The sequence below is a fragment of the Pleurodeles waltl genome, chromosome 2_2 (assembly GCF_031143425.1).
Source record: "Pleurodeles waltl isolate 20211129_DDA chromosome 2_2, aPleWal1.hap1.20221129, whole genome shotgun sequence".
NCBI classification, from domain to species: Eukaryota; Metazoa; Chordata; class Amphibia; order Caudata; family Salamandridae; genus Pleurodeles; species Pleurodeles waltl.
Genome location: NC_090439.1, coordinates 464316136 through 464334807, shown reverse-complemented (window position 1 = coordinate 464334807; position 18672 = coordinate 464316136). Strand labels below are relative to the sequence as shown.

At 42.1% G+C, this 18672-nt stretch overlaps 1 protein-coding gene across 1 annotated transcript in view; it reads left to right on the top strand.

Annotated features, from left to right (window-relative positions):
- ADGRE1 (adhesion G protein-coupled receptor E1) overlaps positions 1 to 18672 on the top strand; it is a 675746-nt gene that overhangs the window by 25588 nt on the left and 631486 nt on the right. The window lies entirely within an intron of this gene.

Here is an 18672-nt window from a genome sequence, read left to right as displayed (position 1 = left end):
TAACGTAGGAAAAATAATGCACGCATTTTAAAGTATGACCACATGAGTGGCCGCCAATATTCACAAAGTGTACTTATTAATGGCTTATGAATATGAAATGTTGAGTTTATGTTTGATTAATGTAGTAATATGTCATATTTAGGGTTGTGCATTATGTATTAGCTTTTTTAATTGAAAGCCTTAACTTAACGGAGGTCTTGGCCTAGTTGCACGGCCTCATATCAAGCTGCAGTTTCTTGAGCGTTTAATAAAGTGTCTGTTTAAAGAATTAAACAGTGATTTTCCACTGTGCTGACCTAATGTGCTGCTTGCTGGAAGATGATGTTCCTGTGAATGCAACATTGTAAATGCCATACGTGTAAGACTGACTTTCTCAGGAGAGAACAATCACCATACTGACTGGAGTATGGGCTGCAACAATATTGTTACCTGGTGAGCCGGATGGATGAGAACACTACGAAAGGAGCCAATCATAGACATGTGGACCGTGTACTAGTAAAAATGTAGATTTGAAGTTTTAGTTTTGTTGGACAAAGTGTGAACATGCGATCCCTTGACCAATGGGGACTTGGGAAGTAGTTTTAGGGAATCTAACTTAGCCGGTCTGGACTGAGAAGAGGACACCATTTGCCAATTTTCTATCATGCCATTAAGACCACCATAATTTTCTTTAGTGTCTTGAGAAGAGACATTCTTAACGTTAATGCTCAAAAGACTTTGCCTTTTCTGAACTTTGATGCTGAATCCTGATGTCTTGCTGACCATACTGATGTCGTGAGGAGGAAGACTGTCACTGCTTGCTGATCCATACTGAGGATAGGTATATTGACTGTGATGTTGTTTGCTATGTCTATTTGCCTTTGTTTCCAAGTACCAACCGCACTATTTTGACAGAGCCATAGTTAGATGTTTTCCAAATTTATGTTGACTAAATTGTTTTGCAGGAAGCCCAACATGCTAATTCAAATCCGGTGTTACTTAGGGTGCTCACTAATGAAGGTCAATATAGGGAATAACAACTGATGTCTTTTCTTTGCTGAATCTAAATGTATGTAATATTGTTTGCACCGTTATTCTTGCTATTAATTTGTACCGTAATATTAGAATGTGTAGTAGCTCAAACTTTGATTAGATTGTGTTTCTTTTGTCACTTTGGACAGCCAGTATTGTTTCTGTATGTTTATCAATTGATTTTGAGATTAACCTACATCACATTAGCATTGTTAATTTAGGGAAATTAATATTCTAAATTACATAACTTACATAAAGGTGTGGTTATTTATGACTGCAAGGTCATGGTGTGTCAATTACTGACTCCTATTGATTACTAATGTTATTGATTATTATTGAAAATTGATGTTAAAGCAGGACAATTGGTTATTGATCAGTGTTTGTATGGTGGGAACATCTCATGCATTGGTCAAAAGGTTCATCGACCTATTTGCGTCCCCTTGTAAGTTTACTTATTAAGGTCAGACGTGCCAACAAAGATGGTAGCAGACTGATGATTCGTCCCCATGGGAGCCCATCGTAGAGGTCCAATAACAGGTGTTCGCAGAGATAGTAACAGCTTGATGGTTTGTCTCCTTAACTCCTTCGCTGCCAGGCCTTTTCCCCCTCAGGTGCCAGGCTTTCAGTTTGGCTATTTGGGGAAGTTCGTGTTTAGGCCCTCATAACGTTTTGTCCACATAAGCTACCCTTGCCAAATCTGCATACTTTTTTCCAACATCCTAGGGATTCTAGAGCTACCCAGAGTTTCTGGGTTCCACTGAAGGAGACCAAGAAATTAGCCAAAATACAGTGAAAAGTTCTTTTTTTTCAAAACAATGGGAAAAAGGGGCTGCAGAAGAAGGCTTGTGGCTTTTTCCCTGAAAATGGCATCAACAAAGGGTTTGTGGTGCTAAAATCACCATCTTCCCAGCTTTCAGGAACAGGCAGACTTGAATCAGAAAACCACATTTTTCAACACAATTTTGGCATTTTACTGGGACATACCCCGTCTTTACTATTTTTTGTGATTTTATCCTCCTTCCAGTTAGTAACAGAAAAGGGTGTGAAACCAATGCTGGATCCCAGAAAGCTAAACATTTCTGAAAAGTAGACAAAAATTCTGAATTCACCAAGAGGCCATTTGTGTAGATCGTACAAGGTTTACCAAAAAAAAATAACAGCTGAAATAAAAAAATATTGAAATTGAGGTGAAAAAAACTGCCATTTTTCTCCACGTTTTACTCTGTAACTTTTTCTGTGATTTCAGATTTTTTAAAGCAATATACCGTTACATCTGCTGGACTCTTCTGGTTGCGGGATATATATGGCTTGTAGGTTCATCAAGAACCCTAGGTACTCAGTGACAATAAATGAGATGCGCCTTGCAATGGGTTTTCATTCTATACCGGGTATACAGCAATTCATTTGCTGAAATATAAAGAGAGGAAAATAGGTATCAAGAAAACTTTTGTATTTCCAAAAATAAGCTGTTGAGAAGCAGTGGTTATTTGCACATCTCTGAAAACCGAGGTCCCCATATTAGCATATGAATTACAGTGCACTCAAATAGACATTGTTTTTACACACTGTCTTACATTTGGAAGGAAAAAATGTTGATAAAGACAAAGAGAAATGGTACCTCACTTGTGTGGGTAGGCCTAGTGCCAGGAAACGCAACAAGGACACATCACATTTTTACATTGAAATCTGACATGTTTTTTGCAAAGTGCCAGGCTGTGGATTTTGGCCTCTAGCTCAGCCAGCATCCAGGGAAAACTACCAAACCTGTGCATTTTTTAAAACAAGACACCTAGGGGAATCCGGGATGGGGTGACTTGTGAGGCTCTCACCAGGTTCTGTTACCCAGAAAATTCTTTGCAAACCCTCAAAATTTGGCCCCAAAAAACTTTTTCCTCATATTACGGTGAGAGAAAGATCAGGAATCTGAGAGGAGCCACACATTTCCTTCCACCCAGCATTTCACCAAGTCTCTCAATAAAAATGGTACCTCACTTGTGTGGGTAGGCCTAGTACCTGCAACAGGAAATGTCCCAGAACACAACGTGGACACATCACATTTTCCCAAAGAAAACAGTGCTGTTTTTTGCAAGCTGCCTAGCTGTTGATTTTGGCCTCTAGCTCAGCCGGGACCCAGGGAAACCTACCAAACCTGTGCATGTTTGAAAACTAGACATCTAGGGAAATCCAAAATGGGATGACTTGTGGGGCTCTCACCAGGTTCGGTTACCCAGAATCCTTTGTAAACTTCAAAATATGGCAAAAAAACACTTTTTCCTCACATTTCGGTGATGGAAAGTTCTGGAATTTGAGAGCAGCCACGAATTTCCTTCAACCCAGCATTCCCCCAAGTCTCCTGATGAAAATGGTACCTCATTTGTGTGGGTAGGTCTAGTGCCCGTGACAGGAAATGCCCCAAAACACAACATGGACACATCACATTTTCCCAAAGAAAACAGAGCTGTTTTTTACAAAGTGCCTAGCTGTAGATTTTGGCCTCTAGCTCAGCCGGCACTAAAGGAAACCTACCAAACCTGTGCATTTTTGAAAACTAGTCACCTAGGGGAATCGAAGATGGGGGGAGTTGTGGTGCTCTCACCAGGTTCTGTTACCCAGAATCCTTAGCAAACCTCAAAATTTGGCAAGAAAACACTTTTTCCTCACATGTTGCTGACATAAAGTTCTGGAATCTGAGAGGAGCCACCAATTTCCTTCCACCCAGCGTTCCCCCAAGTCTCCCGATAAAAATGGTACCTCACTTGTGTGGGTAGGCATAGTGCCCATGACAGGAAATGCCCCAAAACACAACATGGACACATCACATTTTCCCAAAGAAAACAGAGCTGTTTTTTGCAAAGTGCCTAGCTGTGGATTTTGGCCTCTAGCTCTTCTGGCACCTAAGAAAACCTAGCAAACATGGATATTTCTGAAAATTGGACACCTATGGGAACCCAGGATGGGGTAACTTGTGGTGCTCTCGCCAGGTTCTATTACCCAGGATCCTTAGCAAACCTCAACATTTGGCAAAAAAACTAATTTCAGTACTGCAAATTTCTGGAAACTGAGGGGAGCCACAAACTTCCTCCTACCTAGTGTTCCCCTATGTCTCCCAATAAAAATGGTACCTCACTTGTGTGGCTAGGCCTAGACCCCGCAAAAGGAAATGCCCCAAAACATTATGTGGACACATCAAAGTTATCAAATACAAAACTACCTGTTTTTGCGGGGGGCATCTGCATTTTTGGTCCTGGGCTCAGCAGCCATCTAGGGAAACCTACCAAACCCAAACATTTCTGAAAACTGGACACCTGAGGGAATTCATGGAGGTGTGACTTGCGTGGATCACCTAGTGTTTTCTTACCCAGAATCCTCAGCAAACCTCAAATTTAGCTAAAAAAACATGACATTTTTCCTACATTTCTGTGTGGGATCACTGCACTGGCACAAATTTCCTACCACCCAGCGTTCCCCTCAGTATCCTGGTAAAAATGATACCTCATTAGTGCCTAGTGGTTTCTGCCCCCCTTTGGGGCAGTAATGGCCTAAAAAGGTTTTCCCCCCTAGGAGAGCGACCCTTGCCTAAGGGATCTCTACCAACGTCTAAAAGAAATTAAAAAATAAAAAACGATCCCTGGTGCCTAGAGGTTTCTGCCCTTGTTACAATAGGCCGATCTGCCACCCAGGGGAGGCAGAAATAGCCTAAAACAAATTTGCCCCCCTCCCCTTGCGTGAAATTTGCGCAAAAAAAAAGAAAAAAAATCACTGGTGACTAGTGGTTTCTGGCACCGTTGGGGGCAGATCCGGCTTATATAAATAAGCAGAAATGGCCTAAAATAAATATTTCCTCTAGGGGAACGACACTTGCCCAAGGGCTCACTCCCCTTGCATGAAATTGATGCAAAAAGATAAAAATCCCTGGTGTCTAGTGGTTTCTGGCCCCCTTGGGGGCAGATTGGCCTAATGAAAATAGGCCGATCTGCCCCCAAGGCGGGCAGAAATGGCCTAAAAATATTTTTCCCTCCAGGGGAGCGACCCTTGCCTTAGGGGTCCCTCCCCTTGCTGGCTAGTGGTTTCTGCCCCCCCGATGACAGATTGGCCTAAGAAAAATAGACTGAACTGCCCCCAGGACACGCAGAAAAGCCCTAAAAATTATTTGCCTCCCTGAGAAGCTGCAGTTTCCCAAGGGGCCACTCCCCACATCTAAAAAAAAAAAAATAATAAATAATAATCCCTGGTGTCTAGCAGATTCTGCCCCCCTCCTCCCCGCCGGGGGCAGATCGGCCTAATTAGATTAAGCATTAGATTGAAGAGCAGCCCTTGTTCAAAGTGCTGCTCCCCTTATGCATTTATAAAAAAAAAAAATCCCTGGTGTCTAGTGGCCATTTCTGTGGCCATTTCTGCTGCCCGATCGCATCGGGCAGCAGAAATGCTGAGAGAGACATCAAAGGAAAGGAAAGGCCTTTCCTTACCTTTGATGCCTCTCTCACCCCCTCCACGTGATCGGAGGAGAAATGCAAAAGCATTTCTCCTCCAATCTGCACTTGAAGCAGGTCAGCGCACAATAGCGTTCTGACATTGTCAGGCACCACGGGGGTCAGGAGGGGCGGGGGCAGAAGGGGAAGCAACTCCCCTTCCATCCCTGCACAGGGGAGGGGGGGGTGCTTGGCCATCGGAGAGAGAGCGCCCATAGCAGGATGTAACGATTACTTCCTCAGCACCAGGGCAGTGGAAACGATGCAAGGACGTAACCGTTATGTCCAGAGACCCTTAGGGGTTAAGAGCCCATCATACAGTCCAGGAAGAGTGGTAGCAGAATATTTGGTTTCAGAGATTGTAAGCGAGAAATAACAGGTGTTCCCAGAGATGGTATTAGTTTGATGGTCTTGTTTCTTGAGAGCTGATTATAACCGAAATTTGGATTTATTTTTTCAGGGTTTCAAATTGGAGATAAAATGTGCCTGACATTACTTTCCCAGAATCTTGGAGCTTGCCAATGATGGCTTGAGGATGTTCTTGGTGTTCTAGTGATAGTGTAAATGAGGTAGGTTTTGTGCTTGCACAGCTTATGCAAATTGCAGATGAATTGTGATGTTTGAGAGTGTTTAGGGAGTTTGCGTACTCCAAATGAAGTCATAGAAGGAGTGTGCGTACTCCGCGGTGTGAGAGTAGGGAAGTCATCGAACTTCACATGTGTATTGCGGATTGTGCTCAAAATTTTCCATGTGGTTGTTGATGTATAGACTCTGCATGGTCTAAGGCTCTGGAGTATATTGAAAAGTGTATGCAACACTTGGTTTTTGTTGTAATTTGTCTGGCTTAATAGGTCAATCCGGCGTGGTCGACAAGACAGAGTATGACTCAAAGTAGTGAAATAATTTTTCGACTGGGATCTGGCGAGTCCTATGTGCACCAGGACAGACTCACTGATTAGTTGAGAGTGAAATTTCCGGGTCAAATTTTGCTTGCGAATCAGGGAAACTGAGAAAGAAGCTGCTACAGTGAAATGCCATCAGTGAAAAATCCGTAAAGTTTCTGAAGTGATTGTGTTATCTTACCTGTAGTAAACGGACACATTTTGATTAGTGCTCGCAATAATTTTGCATTAGTTCTGTGTGAATCTGAGTTTGGGAGGACAAGCTGCAAGACTTTGTCAGCCGCAGTACGTATGAGTGTGATGTCATCGGAGCGCGCTGGGATAGGTTGGTTAGTGAGAAGGGTCGCACACGGATTGCCAGCCATCCATGAGGTGCAATTGTTTGAGAAGGTGGGTGAAGAGAAATCTGGGATTAAAAATCACTTCCTGATTTGATTTTGAATAACATATAGGTCGAAAAGATGACATTTTTCAAAGCTTTAAAGAGTGCTTTTAGAAGAGATACATACATTACAACGAGTGAAGGGGAAATTACACCACCAGAAGGTACACCAGCTTACATTGTAATAGAAGAGAAGGGTGTCGCGCCATGTCTTTGGCTGAAGCAATGGTGCAAAGTGACAGAGAAGGATGGGATTTCAATGGAACATTTAATTTGAGGAGTTTAGAGAATTTGAGGACGGTGTTGTATGATCTGAAATCCCTCCGAGACCAGCACAGTTTGAGGCATTAGCGATCTAGGAATTAGTAGCCAGACAACAACAGAAATTTGAGAGGAGAATGAGAAAGGCAGAAAAGACATTAACAGAAGCTAGATGGAACAGTGTTCAGAGGCTTTGGAGAACGGAGACTTGGCAGGGGATTGAATTATTCTCAGCAATTACACAGGACAGTGAAAAGGAAGGAAAGCTACTAGAAAGTCAAACAGAAGCCCTTCCGAGAGTAGGGAGACTAGGAAGTTTTTGATATATGAGGAAGAATCAGAAGATGATGAGTTTCTTACACAGTTATTGAGAACCAGTGCTGATCCTACAGCTCCAACACAGGTTAATGTGACAGCGAATCTGGTGCAGGTTAATCCTAGCCCGACACAGATCCCGATGCAGAGTAATCTTAACGCACCTACTACTCCATTAGCACAAACTCAGGTGCCTCAGTCAAATGGCTAGAGAATTTACCCTGATGTACCCATTGATGAAACTGCCACAAAACTAATAGTGCCAACAGGACAGGTTTTCTAGAGACCGACTGGTTCAGACAAAGCCAACTCCACTTTTACTGCCTCAAGTGCAGCCGCAAGTAATGCCAAAATACACTCCGATAACAGGGACACAGTCAAATATATCTGTACTGATGAATCAGAATGCAGGAATTATGCAACCACAGAACTTGAGTGCCAGACCACGCCCAGATGCTGTATCTGTACCTGTTACCATAGGTCCAATTCCACCTTTGTTTGCACAGGAGAATAACAGAGCAGGTCGACAGGGAGTCCTAGATCAGGAAGCAATGAGGGGAGGACTTAATGAGAATACCCGAGTAGTCTCTCCTGTGGGACAGACTTTTGACAGATCGAGATCATTGCTAGACCTTAGTCCATTCGGAGTTCCTCCGGATACTGTGATAGGGTTGAATGCTAGTCGGAGCTTAAAATAAGCAGATTAAGAGAGAAGCCAGTTGAATGGTACCAGCAGACAGACAGGTTTGTGAAACTTGCAAAGTGCCTTTGGGAGGACTTGAACACTCTATTAGAGGTAGTAGTTCCAGCCGATCTGTGGATGGAGTGTAAGAGGAGTATAGATTGGCCAACAAAAGAACCAGAGAGAGATCTGGAGGTAATGAAAAATTATTACAAGGTGATTAAATTCCTGAAGATGAGAATTTCGCCCCAAAACATTGACTGGCAGAGAATTGATAGGACAGCTCAGGAAGTCAAGGAGTTGATACATGCGTATTATGAGAGATTGTTACAGGTGTTCAAGCATTACAGTGGTACAGAGACAATTGAGCTGAAGGACATGATTCATTTTGTATTCAGATTTGTGAAAGGATTGAGACCTGAAATTAGCCAGATGATTAAGAGTCATTTGATTTGCTGGCAAGCAAAGCCGATTGATGAGGTGTTGCAGTATGCCAAGTACTGTAGTGATGAGATTGAATTGAAGCAGAGAAAGTTGAAAGATAAGGCAATGGTGAGGCAGATTAAACCTGCACAAACAGGGATGCAGGAAAATTTTCCACAACAGCTACCACAACAGCAGCAGCAGGGAAACATGGTATTTCGAAATCATGTGAGAGGTAGAGGTCGCGGAGGTAATGTAAACCGTGGTCCCGACATGAATACTGTAGTGGTTCAGAATGATGTGCAGGGAATGAAGAAATTGTTGCCTTGTCACGCTTGCAGAGCAGTCGGGCATTGGAAGAGGGAGTGTCTGATGCTGGTGCAGGAAGGTGTTGTTCAGCAAACTAATGACATCAATTTGTTCCAAAACATAAGAGGACTAAGAAGGAGAGGTCATAATCCGATTTTTTTAAAAAATGTGAATCAAATGCAAGGTTTTTAACCCATGCAGCAGGTGTAACTGCCACTTGTACAAATGACACTGTTGCAGCCAATGCAACAGCAGGTTCCCATGGTACCTAGATAGCAAATACAAATACCTCAAGCCCCAATGGAACAGAAGCAAGTGATGCTTCCTCTACAGGTCACAGTTCAGAAGCTTAACCAAAGTAATAACACAGTACATCAATTCCCATTGTACAGTGAGATTGGAATAAATGACGATTGAGTGAGCAAGAGTTTGGATCAAGAGGAATTGTGCTTGCAGATTCCTTATAAGTAGATCAGAAAGGTCCATATGTGAAGAGAAAAGTCGTAGGTCACTGAGTTTCATTCTTGGTTGACTCAGAAGCTACACGCTCTTCAGTGACAAGTACAGAAGTTCTGAATTGGCCCCTTTCAGGGAAGACAGTCCAGGTTGTAGGAGTAGCGAATAAGTATTTGACCAACCCAATTACAGATCCAGTTCAGGTTAAAATTGGCAACTCTCAGGGAATGCACAAATTCGTAGTCTGTGATTCAAGTCCAGTATCCCTACTGGGAAGTCACTTGCTGTGTGAAACGAGGTGCTTGATTACCTGTTCAAATGATGGAATCGAGATTCAGACAAATAGCGATGATGAAGATGACCAAGCCCCAGAGACAGAGTATAAGACAATAAATGAGGAATACCTTCTGATTAATTTCTTTCCACTGTTCACAGTGAAGGAGTTTTACCCTGATTTGCAGGGAACGGTTAAAGACAAAGTGTGGGATCTGACAGGAAAAGAGATAGGTCTGATAAAGGAATTTGAGACAGTTAAAGTTTCTGTGAAGCCGAATGCGATTTTTCCATAGATTCCCCAGTACCATATGCCACAAGATGTTCTTATGAAGGTCGCCCAAATAATTGCAGAATTTATGAAGCAAGGAGATCTGAAAGAAGAGTTCGGCAGCCCATGTAATTCACCGATAACGGGATTAAAAAAGCCCTGTGGGAAAGTTTGAATTGTCCAGGATTTGAGAAAAATAAATGACATTGTGATCAAATGTTGCCCTGTGGTACCAAATCCAGCTGTCATAATGTTTCAGATTGCATGTGATGCTGAGTGGTTCATTGTCATTGACTTGTCACAAGCATTCTTTTTCTGTGCCCCTTCACGAGGACAGCCAATTTCTCTTTTGTTTCAAATTTTTAGACCAAGTTTACTGTTGGTGTTGAATTCCTCAAGGCTTTTCACAGTCACCTTCCATAGTCAATCAGATCTTGAAAAATAATTTGGAGTCATTGGAATTGCTTTTCCAATCGACTTTTGTGCAGTACATTGATGACTTGCTGATTGCATCCAGAACAAGGGACGAGTGCAAGTATGACTCGATTGCCTTGCAGAACCATTTGCGAAAGAATGGACATAAAGGGGCATATTTATACTCCGTTTGCGCCAGAATAGCGTCGTTTTTTTGACGCAATTTCGACGCAAAACTAACTCCATATTTATACTTTGGCGTTAGACGCATCTAGCGCCAAAGTCCATGGAGTTAGCGTCATTTTTTAGCGTGGACACCTACTTTGCGTTAATTATATGCAAGGTAGGCGTTCCCGTCTAAAAAATCAACTCCGAGGCATGTGCGTCGGATTTATACTCCCGGGCAAAAATCACGCCCAGGAGTGGGCGGGTCAAAAAAAATGACGTACGGCCGCTTTTGCGCCGTTTTTTAGCGCCTGCAAAAGGCAGGCGTTAAGGGACCTGTGGGCTCTGAAGGAGCCCAGAGGTGCCCTCCCATGCCCCCAGGGTCCCCCCCTGTCACCCTTGGCCACCCCAGGAGGACACCCAAGGCTGGAGGGACCCATCCCAGGGACATTAAGGTAAGTTCAGGTAAGTGTTTTTTTTGTTGTTTTTTTTGTGGCATAGGGGGGCCTGATTTGTGCCCCCCTACATGCCACTATGCCCAATGACCATGCCCAGGGGACAGAAGTCCCCTGGGCATGGCCATTGGGCAAGGGGGCATGACTCCTGTCTTTGCTAAGACAGGAGTCATTTCTATGGGGGTTGGGAGTGAAAAACAAAATGGCGCAAATCAGGTTGAGGCGCAAAAATTGCCTCAACCTGACTTGCCCCATTTCTTGACGCCCAAGCCCCATTTCCCCCTACACCGGCGCTGCCTGGTGTACGTCGTTTTTTTTAACGCACACCAGACGGCGACGGCGGCTAACGCCGGCTAACGTCATTCAATAAATACGGCGCCCGCATGGTGCTTCAGAATGGCGTTAGCCGGCACAAATTTTTTTGACGCAAAACTGCGTTAGCGCAGTTTTGCGTCAAAAAGTATAAATATGGGCCAAAGTGTCCCCACTCAAACTGCACTGCTGTCAGAAAGAGGTGAAATATTTAGGTCACCAGATTGAAAAAGGATCAAGGAAAATATCCAGAGAAAGGGTCACAACCATATTGCAAATGAATCCCCGGACCACACAGAGAGATGTCAGGATGTTTCTAGGAATGGTAGGCTATTGCCGCCAATGGACTACAAGTTTTCAGGCATTTCGAGGTCATTGCAGAAGCTGATTCACAAGGAGGTCACCGATCCCATAGTGTTAGACCAGGCTGGTATGAAAGCGTTTTCTGAGTTAAGAGAGTGTATGTGCAAAGCTCTGGCTTTGGGTATGCTTGATTACATGAAGCCTTTCATTTTGTTGTCATGAGCGTGATGCATGTTCTTTGTCTGTCTTGACGCAGGTCCATGGAGGTGTAAACCGCCCAGTAGCATATTTTTCAAATACTTTGGACCCAGTCGCAGCAGCCTTACCAGGTTGTTTGCGCACAGTTGCAGCGATTGGACTGAGCCTCACACACTGTAAAGGCATTGTGATGGGACATCCCTTAACAATTATGGTCCCCCACTCAGTTGAAGTTCTTCTTACCCTACCCCACGATATTTAACCGGCGGAAGGTTGACCAGATATGAGACGAGTATTTTAGGGTCACCAAATGTGGCATTCAAAAGATGTACAGTGCTGAACCGGCAACTTTAGGTCCAAATGAAAACGTTGAAATTGAAAAATTGAAAGACATTGAGCATGATTGTCTTGAAGTAACTGGCTTGTGCACAAAACCGAGGCCTGACATTAGAGACACTCAATTGGAGGAAACTGACCAAATTATTTTTGTTGATGGTTCCTGTCTAAAAGACAATACAGGGACACTGAAAACAGGATATGCTGTGTGCACAATTTCTGGTATCCTGAAAGTGTCTTTGCTTCGGGGAGTGTATTCTGCACAAGTAGCAGAACTGGTAGCCCTTACTAGAGCGTGCCATGTTTCTGCTTTGCTGAAAGTTACCATCTATACTGATAGCCAGTATGGATTTGGAATAGTCCATGATTTTGGCCAGTTGTGGTCACAGAGAGGCTTCATGGCCTCTTCTGGTTCAGTGAGAAATGGTGAGAGAATTAAAGAATTGTTACATGCTATCCAAATGCCTGAAGAGATTGCCGTGGTGAAATGCAGTGCACATCTGAAATCACAAGACTTTGAGTCAGTGTGAAATGGATATGCGGATCAAGTCGCAGGATTTTGTGCATTGAACTGTATATCGTTCAAAGATAAGTGAGAACTGCTTCCTGAAGAAGATGAAAAGTGTCCAAGTTATGCATTGAAAGTAGTTGATGCAATGGAAGAATTGAAAATGTTGCAGAATAATGTTGGCAGGGAGGAAAAATGTTCATGGACCAAAATGCAATGTGTACAAAGACAAGATGAATTGTGGGTTTCAGAAGAGGATTAATTGGTTTTGCCAAATAGTCTGTTGTCCCAAATAGCTAGGTATTATCATGACCAAGCACATTGGGAGGGATGCCATGATTCGTCTGTTCAAACATGATTGGTTCAACCCGAGGTTTAGACGGGTTGCTGATGCAGTTTGCCATTGTTGCATCATTTGCCAACAAATGAACCTGGGAAAAGGGACAGTGGTTTTTTGAGCCACATTGGAAGAACAAGAGGTCCATTCAGCAGAATGCAAATGGATTTTATTGAGATGTCTGTGTGTGGAGGTTTGAGATATGTGTTGGTGATTGTCTGCATTTGTAGTCACTGGATTGAAGCATACTATACACAAATAAATTACAGCCTCACAGTAGTGAAACTACTGCTTATGGAACTGATACCACATTTTGGGTTTCCGATCTCTTTAGAATCAGATAGGGGAAGTCATTTCAACAATGAAGTCATTAAATTGCTATGTGCAGCATTCAACATTGAGCAGAAGTTGCATTGTAGTTACCGCCCTGAAGCATCAGGACTAATGGAACAGATGAATGGCACCTTGAAGTCAAGAGTTGCAAAGATGTGTGCGTCCACAAATCTGAAATGGCCTGACACACTGCCTTTAGTTCTGATTACAGTGTGAAACACCGACAGGAAGACAGGATTGTCACCGCATGAGAGCCTTATTGGCCGAGCCATGAGGTTGCCAGCAGTGCCAGAGAATGTGCTTCTGAGCATTACAAATGATATGGTGTTGGACTACTGCAAAGGTCTAGCTGATGTGATACACTCTTTCTCTCAACTAAAAGTGAATGGCAGAAATATTTTCTGTCTTTTTGTTTTGATCAGGACATTCCAGACCAATATTTTGGCACTTGACGGAAGCTGATGAACTGAACTGTTGAAACAATCTGAGAAAATACTAGGAGAAAGAGACTATTGAAAGTAACCGGAAATGACTTTGATAACCTGATTTGACTTTTGAAACCTGATCTTGACATGCTGCTAAACCAATTTTTGACAAATGATTCTGGAAGAGAGACCGAAAGCTGTAAATAACTGCTGAAAGAAAGTGTTTTTTGTTTTTGATTTTTTGCTCCATTTTCTAAATTTTCTCTTCTACTTTCTGATTCTTTACAGATTATGGGTAACATTAGCCAGCAGGGTAGTAAGAATATGTGCTGTAAGTACATGAGTATTGGTTTGCTAATTGTGTGCATGACATTGTTCGTGATATTGATTGTGGGTATGACTGTCTCATCCTCAACCTCCCTTGCCAAGAACACATCTCCGCCCACCTCATATCCCTACACTGGCTGCCCATAAACAAAAGGATCATTTTCAAAATCCTTGTCCACGCTCACAAAGCCCTCCAAGACACCGGACCGGCCTACCTCAAAGAATGAAACAACTTCCACAAACCAACTCAACAGCTCTGCTCCGCCGACCTCACCCTCGCTACAGTCCCCCGCATCCAACGCACCACCTCCGGCAGCAGATCCTTCTCCCACCTCGCCGCCAAAACCTGGAACTCCCTTCCCACCAACCTACGCAAGACCCAGTACCTCCTAACCTTCAGAAAGCACCTCAAAACATGGCTTTTCGAGCAGTAAACTCTCCCCCAGCGCCTTGAGACCCTACCCGGTGAGTAGTGCGGTTAAGAAATTTGTTTCTTTGTGTGTTTGTGTTCTTGACAAAAGGGAAGACAACCATACTTCTGCTTTAGAGACGACTACTGCATTTACAGCTATAGAGAAGTTTAAGTTCGATGAGAAGTATCTGCACGAGGGTACTAATGCAAATGGGGAACTTTCTTCTAATGCCTTCTATCGCTTATTGAGTGAGTATGTTGAGACGATGGATGCGAAGAATTGCTTTGTGTGTACGCAGATTCCTTCATCAGTGAAAGAAGGAGTGACTTATCGTAGCTTGCCTTTTACCTATGGAATAAGTTGCAGTCTGTTACTAACAAGGTTCTATAACCAGGGGTACATTCAGTATTTTTACTTTAATCATGATGTTGTGTTTTCGTTTGTCCCTATAATTACGTTTCTGGGTAGCTAAGGATAATGACATAGTCCTAGTTAGAGGTTTCTTTGAGCCTACATTACCCTTTGGTACAACTTATGTGCATAGAAACAACTTGACATGCATTCTTACATCTTTAGGAAAGAGCTTCTTAAATTATACAGATGACAGGAGAAAGGCATTGAAGGAGAACTTAGAAAAGAGTTTAGAGAAAAGGACTTACACAAATGATTATGCTTATACTGCAATAAAAACACAAGGGAAATTAGCTTTAGATGCGCAACATGTAGGTAAGCTTTGTGTACATAGGCCTAAATCTCACACTGACACTTTATTTGTGGGAAAGAGTGAATGTAGACATGTGTTTTTGTTTCAGAGTAAATGGGCATTTATGTTGAATGGACAGGATCCAGAGATTCCTGGGATATATTACATCTGTGGTCCTAATGCTTATTACTGTCTTCCAAGAGGATGGTATGGTACATGCTGTTTGGGATAGTTTTCCCAAAGATTTTTCAACTAGATGCCTTAAAGAAATTTCCGAAAGTGATTGAATTACAACATATTAGACAAAGGAGAGAGTCTCCTTCTGGTACAGTGGGAGATATATTTGGAGCAATAATTCCTTCAGTGGGAGTTTTTTTGAACTCGATAAAGATTCAAAAGTTGTCTACTATGGTGGATAACATGCTGACACATTTTTCAGGAGCAATACTCCTGATAGATACTGAATTAGCTGCTGAAAGAGCTATGACTCTTCAAAACTGTCTTTCATTAGACATTCTTTTAGCGAAGGATGGCAGAGTTTGCAAAATGCTCAATTCAAGGCATTGCTGTTCGTTCATTCCTAACAATAGTAAAGAAATTAGAAACTTACTTACTAATCTGACTAATGAGAGTGCTGATTTAAGAGAGTTGAAAGAACCAGGTGTTTGGGAATAGGTCGGCAAAGGATTTGCTTCAGTGGGAAATTGGCTCAGCAACATTGGGAAAGGGATATTATTGAAAATAATACAGGGGGTATTGATTATTGTGGTTTGCTTAATTGGAATATGGGGAATGTAACTTTTGTAAAGGAATAAAATTGAAGAAGACAAAGAATAATCCGAGGAGGGAAGAAAAGAAAAGGGAAAAAATGTTTAGGGAAAATTCAAAAAGGGAACAAAGATTTGAAGGGATTGAAATGACAGAATTTTAGCTGATGCTAAAATTTGTGAAAGAAGGTCTAGTGTGATGACACAATTAGTCATCAGAGGAAGGATTGCTAACGCAGACGTTCAATGAAATTATCAATGAATATTCATGTATCCTGAATGTTGAATTTGCATAGAAAATATAATAATGTAGGAAAAATAATACACTCATTTGAAAGTATGACCACGTGGGTGGCTGTCAATATTCAGGAAGTGTACTTATTAATGGCTTATTAATAAGAAATGGTGAGTTTATGTTTGATTAATGTAGTAATATGGTTTTTATGGTTATGCATTATGTATTAACTTTATTAATTAAAAGCCTTAACTTAGCGGATGTCTTGGGCTAGTTGCAAGGCCTCATGTCAAGCTGCATTTTCTTGAGCTTTTAATAAAATGTCAGTTTAGAGAATTAAACTGTGCTTTTCCACAAAGCTGACTTAGGGGGTTATTCCAACTTTGGAGGAGGTGGTAATCCGTCCCAAATGTGACGGATTTACCACCAGCCGTATTACGAGTTCCATAGGATATAATGGACTCGTAATACGGCTGGTGGTATATCCGTCACTTTACCGTCACTTTTGGGACGGATTACCACTTCCTCCAAAGTTGGAATAACCCCCTTAATGTGCTCGCAGTAAAACTCTTTCTCATGAGAACTGCTTGCTAGAAGATACTGTTCCTGTGAATGCAACATTGTAAATGCAATACGTGTAAGACTGACTTTCTCAGGAGATAACAATGACCATACTGACTGGAGTGTGAGCTGCAACAATATTGTTACCTGACGAACCGGATGGATAAGAACACTATGAAAGGAGCCAATCATCGACATGTGAACTGTGTACTAGCATAAATGCAGATTCGAAGTTTTAGTTTTATTGGACAAATTGTGAACATGCGACCCCTTGACCAATAGGGACTTGGAAAGTAGTTTTAGGGAATCTAACTTATCCGGACTGCACTGAGAAGAGGACACCATTTGCCCTTTTTGTGGGCGAGCACAAAGTGCTCCGTCCATTCTGTAATCTCTCTTTGGGCTTTAAACCACGCCCATGCCACGTCAGTCACTTACATTGGTTCGTGGGCTTCCCTTTTAAAATCCGCTTGCTTTCATTTGTGAAAGGCATGCATACGTCATGCCTTTTCCGATGTTTAGCCCACCTACACAGCACCTGTAAAGTACCAAAAACATACGAGGCTCGATGTTTTCAGCCTGGAGTCCAGACTACTTTATCTGTTTATTTTACACGCAGCGCGATCGCGCTGCATTTTACATAGCACGATTGCGCTGCTTTTTTTTTTGCTTTACAATGCTAATAGCTCTAACTCGAACAAATGCGAGACCCGTTGCATTGAAAATGCATGTTCTATCATGCCGTTAAGACCGCCATTATTTTCTTGAGCATCTTGAGAAGAGACGTGCCTAACTTTAATGCTTAAACGACTTTGCCTTTTCTGAACTTTGATGCTGAATCCTGATGCCTTACTGACCGAACTGATGTCCTGAGGATGAAGACTGTCACTGCTTGCTGATTCATACTGAGGACAGGTATATTGACTGTGATGTTGTTTGCTATGTCTATTTGTTTTTGTTTCTAGCTACCAACTGCGCTATTTTGACAGAGCCGCAGTTAGACGCTTTCAAAATTTGTGTTGACTAAATTGTTTTGAATGAAGCCCAACATGCTAATTCTAATCTGGTGTTAGGGTGCTCACTAATGAAGTTCAATATAGGGAATAACAACTGATGTCTTTTCTTTGCTGAATCTAAATGTATGTAATATCGTTTGCACAGTTATTCTTGCTATAAATTTGTACCGTAATGTGTAGTAGCTCAAACTTTGATTAGATTGCATTTCTTTTGTCGCTTTGGACAGCCAGTGTTGTTTCTGTATGTTTATCAATTGATTTTGTGATTAACCTACATTATATAAGCATTGTTAATTTAGGGAAATAAATATTCGAACTTTTACATAAAGGTGTGGTTATTCATGACTGCAAGGTTGTGGTGTGTCAATTACTGTCTCCTATTGATTACTAATGTTATTGATTATTATTGAAAATTGATGTTAAAGATTGACAATTGGTTATTGATCAGCATTGGTACAGGGCCTATGCGGTGGGAACATCTCAAGCATTGGTCAAAAGGTTAATTGACCTATTTGCGTCCCCTTGTAAGTTTACTTATTAAGGTCAGACGTGCCAACACCAGCTATGATTGAATTGCCAAGAATGTCACTGTTCGACCATTTACAAAAACAAAACTAAGAATTCAACATAGCCTCAATAAGCATGTTGGCGCTGTTTCTGTTCTCTCAAAAACTGTTGACACTATTATTATTTAAGCACCGGTTTTCAGAATTGGGCCTTGTCACGGTTCCAGAGGGCAGTGACCATAGAACAGAGATAGATCAAGACAAAACAAACTTGCACTAAACAAGCTTTAATGTCACAACCGTTAAGGTTTCAAGTGCCCTTGAAAAGATACAGTCGAGCTCAACTCCTTCTTCCAGGACACCAAGAACACAAAAAAGAATACATTTTAGACACAATAGGAACAGGGACATAGAACTGGTTAAAATGTAGAGAATCTGCACCGAGTGCGGAGATTCTGTCAGGAGTTTGGAGAATCCGCCCGAGTGTGGACACTGCGTAGTTGTAATTTTATGAGTTGTAAGTCCTTTTGTGAATTGGGCCCACAGTTGCCTGTCACGAGGGCTGCTGAAACATGACACAGGCACTTCTGCACCCGTTCCAAGG